Here is a 5629-nt window from a genome sequence, read left to right as displayed (position 1 = left end):
TTCAAATCTTATCAAAAGTGGAAAAAAGATATGATCCTATCTCTAAGTGAACCTAGAACACCCAAACTTGACATTCCTATCGTTCTTGAGAAGGAAGTTCTTCCTTTGAAAGATAAAACTAATGTCTTTCCTCAAGAAAATTCCCAACCCATTCCTATGAATGTGACTATGCCCATATCTAATAAATTTCCTAAAAGTAGACCTATACCTCCTCATCATGATGGGCTTGGTCTCCTTCCTAAACCAAATATTCCTCCTTTGTATGGAGCAGTTCCTCCTCCTTCCTCTTATGGAGAGAAGAGACTTTCCTCTTCTCCTATTATTCAACCTAAGAGACCACAACCTAAACACCCAAGTGATAAGGATGAGAACATTCGTCCTCCTCAATCTCCTAATCTTCCTACTAAGACTAGATGAAATCATTCTGCACGTGAATGTCGACGAAAGCATCGTCTTAGATCTCAGGCAGCTGCTTCTCAAACTTTGCAATCCCCAAAAACACCTTCAGCCAGTATTATTCCATCTTCTCCTTAGCCGAAGATTGAGCTGAAATCTCCTAAACATAAAATGTATGATGGTCTTGATCCTGTGCGAGTTAAAGATCCTATTTTTATAAATCTTGATGATGATATAAATGTTATTCATGATGAAAATGTTATGCACGATGAAAATGTTACTCCTGTTCATTCTCATAGTGAATATGAATATGTTGATATTGATAACCATTTATCTAACGCATTTTCTAAAGCACTTATCCTAGCTCCTAGACAAGAACAACATGGCTCGGAACATGAACATAGCCCTTGTTTGGATCTTGTGATAGCTCCATCTGCTGTGTTGGATGTTCCTCCTCTAGTGTGTTTCCTGCCTTCCCGAAATATTGATCAGCAAGATTGGGGGGTAGATGACGTGCTAGACTAGTTTCATTAGCATAGCAGATTCTCTCCTCCTCTCTTTTATTACTTCTTCTATGTGTTATTCTCATTCTTCTATTTGTTGTCCTTAGTGTTGTCTACTTGAGGACGATGCAAAGCATTGAGATCTCTTTTGGTCTCTCTCATGTTGACTCAAAAGACACATGTGTTCCCTTCTTCTAGGTGACCTTCCTTGATTGGGGAATGAAGAACAATTATGCATACATACATATGATATACATGAATTATCATACAGCATACTGACCCCGAGGAAAGTGAAGTCACCTTGTGCTTTGTGTTTTGTGTCTATTATCCTTGGGCTTATCTCACACTTGGGGGCTAAATCCTTGTGATAACGTGCTCCTTTCTCATTTCTTATATGTATCACTACCTTAAAGCAATCACCCCCGATGAGGCGTGTGCGATCGCTTTAACATAGGGGGGCATACATCCTGTTCATATCTTTTCAAGATACTTGAAAATTTCTTGACAAATTTAGCTTTGCCTTGAAAATTTTTGATATCTTTCTTGCATGACTCATAGTGAGGGAACCTTACTACTGACAGTCATGGTTCTCCCTCGTGATCTTCCCTTTTACTTTGTCAATCAAAGTCATAAGATCCTTAGTCCACTGGGGGCTTGGTGTATCTTGCCTCCTTGACGTGGTGAAAGTTTTTCAGTGTTGTTTCCTTGTACTTTACCAGAAGTATGAGCGCACGCTTATACTCCCGCTAAAGTGGGGGCTAAATGTAGCATCCTAAAATTGTGACACTTGCAATTTTGACTACATTTGGGTCTTCACGATGGCGATGCAACACGGAACCTAAATGGAGACCCTAAAACTTGTTCATGACACCAAAAACTGCATTTTTCAGCACCCTAGCCTGATCCTCCTTGCACACTCCTGTCCCTGGAGGTGGGACCATGGCGCCCAGCGCCCTGGTCCCTTGCCCTATTTTGGGCCTGGTCTCTTATGGGGCTTCGGGTCTTTAAGTTTGCAAATTGGAAAATAATGTTTCTAGGTCGGCCTAAGGTCACGAAAATCAGTCTATCAACCCTAATTGACAAGTATATAAACTACATTTCCTCTCTCAAAAAGGGAGGAGGAGATATGTGTGCAAAGGCGCGAAAGCGATATTCAAACATTCAAACATTCAAGCATTCAAGCATTCCTTCAAGCAATTGATCATTCTAAGTCTCCATTCAAGGCTAAGTGTTGCATTCAAGACAAGGATTCAACCATTGAAGAGGAGATCACATACAACATACAACATACTACATACATTACACCTTCGCATGTAAGAATACAAACATTCTTACAACAAGGTATCAGTACTTGTTTACATTACAAACGTTTACATTTACAGCATTCTCATTTCTTGGTTAATTCCAAAACCGGGGTTTGACCTAAAGGCAAACCCCTCATCCCTAACCCCCCAATCGTCCTCTCTTTTCTGTGTGTAGGTTGTAGGTATGTGGCTGTAATTGAAGATATGGAATCCTTGTGCAGAGATGAACAGACCCACCTTCGTTTCGTGGATTTTTTGGAGGACCGTGTGCACGCCGGGTGCCATCGTCCCATCAACTTTTGCTCAAATTTGCAGAACAACACCGTCTCAACATTTTACTACTAATTCCAGGTCCGCAGCTTCATCATGTATCCCTATCTCTATTTATAATCGAATCTTTCCTACTTTACATGCATTCCTAGTTCAATCAATCTTTCTACATTCTTTACAAAAGAGGGTATCCTTGATGTCCTAACCCTTGAAACTCATTTAGAATCCAATCTTGCATTGTGTGGGATTGGATCTTGTGGGTTTCAACCCCTCTTTTGAATGTAAAGTCTCTCCTAAGTGAAAACCATCAACCCTAGTGACTCTCCCTTCTCTCTCCTCGGAGTTGGGGAGGGGAGAACGACTAGGGTTCGATTTTTTCCGCTTTACAGAAAGATACAATGAATTTTCTCTTATGGTATCCTAAATGTCAAGATTTTACACTAACAACCTAGATTGATGCAGATTGGGGAGGTTTAGTACATATGATAGAAAGAGCATGAGTGATGGTGCTTTCTTTCTTGGGGTTTGTCTTGTTTCCTACTTAAGCATAAAATGAACTTCTATTTCTTTGTCTACACCTATAGAAGAGTACACTGCAATTGTATCATGTTGTACATAGGTTATCTGGATAAAACACACCTTGCAAGACTTTAAGGTTGAGTATGTTAATCCTATTTCTATTTTCTGTGACAATATGAGTGTGATTAATATTTCAAAATTTCAATTATGCACTCTAGAACTAAACATATTCCTATCAAATATTATTTTTTAAGAGAGCGTGTTACTAATCAAGTTGTTAAGTTCCAGAATATGTACTGTCATCTAAAGAATAGATTGTTGAGGTATTTACTAAGCCACTTCGAAAAGAAACATTTGAATTTTAAAGGCAGAAGCTAGGAGTAGATTCACTCAATCATTGATATAGAGTTTGGACTCAATGGGAGTATTTATTCTCAAATGGGTGAAAGATATAACTGAAAAAGATATCAATTTATATATTGAACATTTTTTTTTGTTTGGCGGAAGAATGTGAGTGTTATGCATGAGAATAGGTATGAAGTTCAAATATTTCTCTACCAAGTAAAGTGTAGTACAACTATGATATGTGTTCAAAAGTGAGAATAAAAAGTTCAAGTTGTTATGCTTTGATTTTGGTTTTTGTTAGGCATTATACAAGTTCTATATGATGTTCATGTAGCCTGCATCTAATATAGAAGACTCATGTGATAAAGTCATATACATTTTCTTGCAACTTTCATAATTGCTAGAGATTCTGCACAAGGTTGTTAATGAATGATCACTTGTTCATAGTTGTGATCATTTTTTGAGTCATTTTTTGAAGACTGAGAAAGCTACTTATTTTGAAGTTACACAGGGAACCTTCAAAGTAATTGATTCTAAATAATGTGTCAAGTTTTGAGATGGGTTGTACCTGATAATTTTTTTCTCATAGAAAAATGTCTTTTTAACTCTTATTGTATATACCAAAAAGGGGTTGTTTGAGGTTGGTGCCTTGGTGTAGTGTCCCCATTTAGGATTCACCTTGATTTAGACCTGAAACAACATTTCTAACTTAGAGCGAGAATCGTCATACATTTATAAATATAATTTCATTAATCTGGGAAGACATTTTATTATAATATTTAACTCATAATGCTAAGAATAGCTTTTGGAAGAAAGAATTTATCTTGGTAAGTTCCCAACATCCCCTCTAAACCATGTGTTGACTCTTGTTGTTGATCATGTTTTATTGTAGCCTTTATCCGTTTGATATCATACAATTAGTGGAGAATGGGTAGAAAACAAAAATAATTGTCTGAAACAAAAATCTTCAATCTTCAACATGTTTTTGACTCCTCTTAGACCATTGACCTTTTAGTATTACTGATTGTTCACATCACAATAAACAATCTACAAGGCTTAGGTGAGGCTGAAAATTAAAAAAAACACAACCAATATTCTCAAGCCTTTTGAATGGCTCACATTCCCTTTATTGGAGTTGCATCTAAAAACACAACAATAATATTGAAATCTCCAAAGCCTTTTCTAACTATTGCAAACATTGTTTTAGGGTTCTTTTATTATAGGAATCTGAATCATGACTGTGTGGGTCCCACAAAGCACTTTGATAAGATTAATATTAATAAATCTGAATTTTCTATTGAACTCCCCTTACTATAATAGATCAGATGATGTTCCACCCACATGGTATAGGCCATTCTTTTGCTCCCTTGCAATCAATAGTGTTAAGTCTAATTTAAACTTACGTGCTAGCAGTTGGTAAGCCAAGTGGATCAATTCTCACCATAGCAGATCTAATTAAGGAATTAAAGGTAATTAAGTTTCTAAGTTACATATTTACGTATCCTTGTAACCAGCTATAAATGCCAAATGGAAAAGGCTTAATTTGAGCAGATCTAGAAATGGATATAAGAAATAAACAATACTATATTCCCTTCATATATCTATATGCAATTTCTTTAGATCTGCATATGTATTCTCATGTCCCTTCTGGTGTATCTACGTGTACACACACACACACTTGTTTAATGATTATTATTTCTGAGCAAATCGTTGTCTTTTTTAGTTAGGACAATTATTGCTTGTCTCTTAGACATATGATTGTGGCCTATTCCCTTTAGTAAGGTATACATATTGATGCATATTTAATCATTGGATCTCATGTATGGGAAGTCACACTAATCCCCATCGTTGATCGAAATCTTATATATTTCCTCCATTCCTCAAATCTTATTTCACATCCCTCAATAATTATAATTCTTTCCCAATAATATATATCTACCTTCAGCTCATGCCAACTAAAATTAAAGTGATGTATATATAGATATATGAACTCCCACATGTTGTTGTGTCTACAATATTATCTATGATCCTTGCATTTCTTAGATTCAATCTTTGGATTTTCCTTTATACGCTTGCACCATGATAATGGGTAGTTAAGTTCTGATAGCATATATCCTAAGAGGATGTAGAATTATTTTCCCTCCCCTTGACTGATTTGGGATTGTCTTCTTATATTGTCCTTCATGGCTGAACAGTTGCAATGAATGAGACATGTCGTGTCCCTTACTTCATATCAATTGTTAATTGTATTTCCCATAATCAGATTGATTAACCTTGACAACTCTTTATTAT

Source organism: Cryptomeria japonica, chromosome 8 (assembly GCF_030272615.1).
Source record: "Cryptomeria japonica chromosome 8, Sugi_1.0, whole genome shotgun sequence".
NCBI lineage: Eukaryota > Viridiplantae > Streptophyta > Pinopsida > Cupressales > Cupressaceae > Cryptomeria > Cryptomeria japonica.
Note: the sequence above shows the minus strand (reverse complement) of the source record.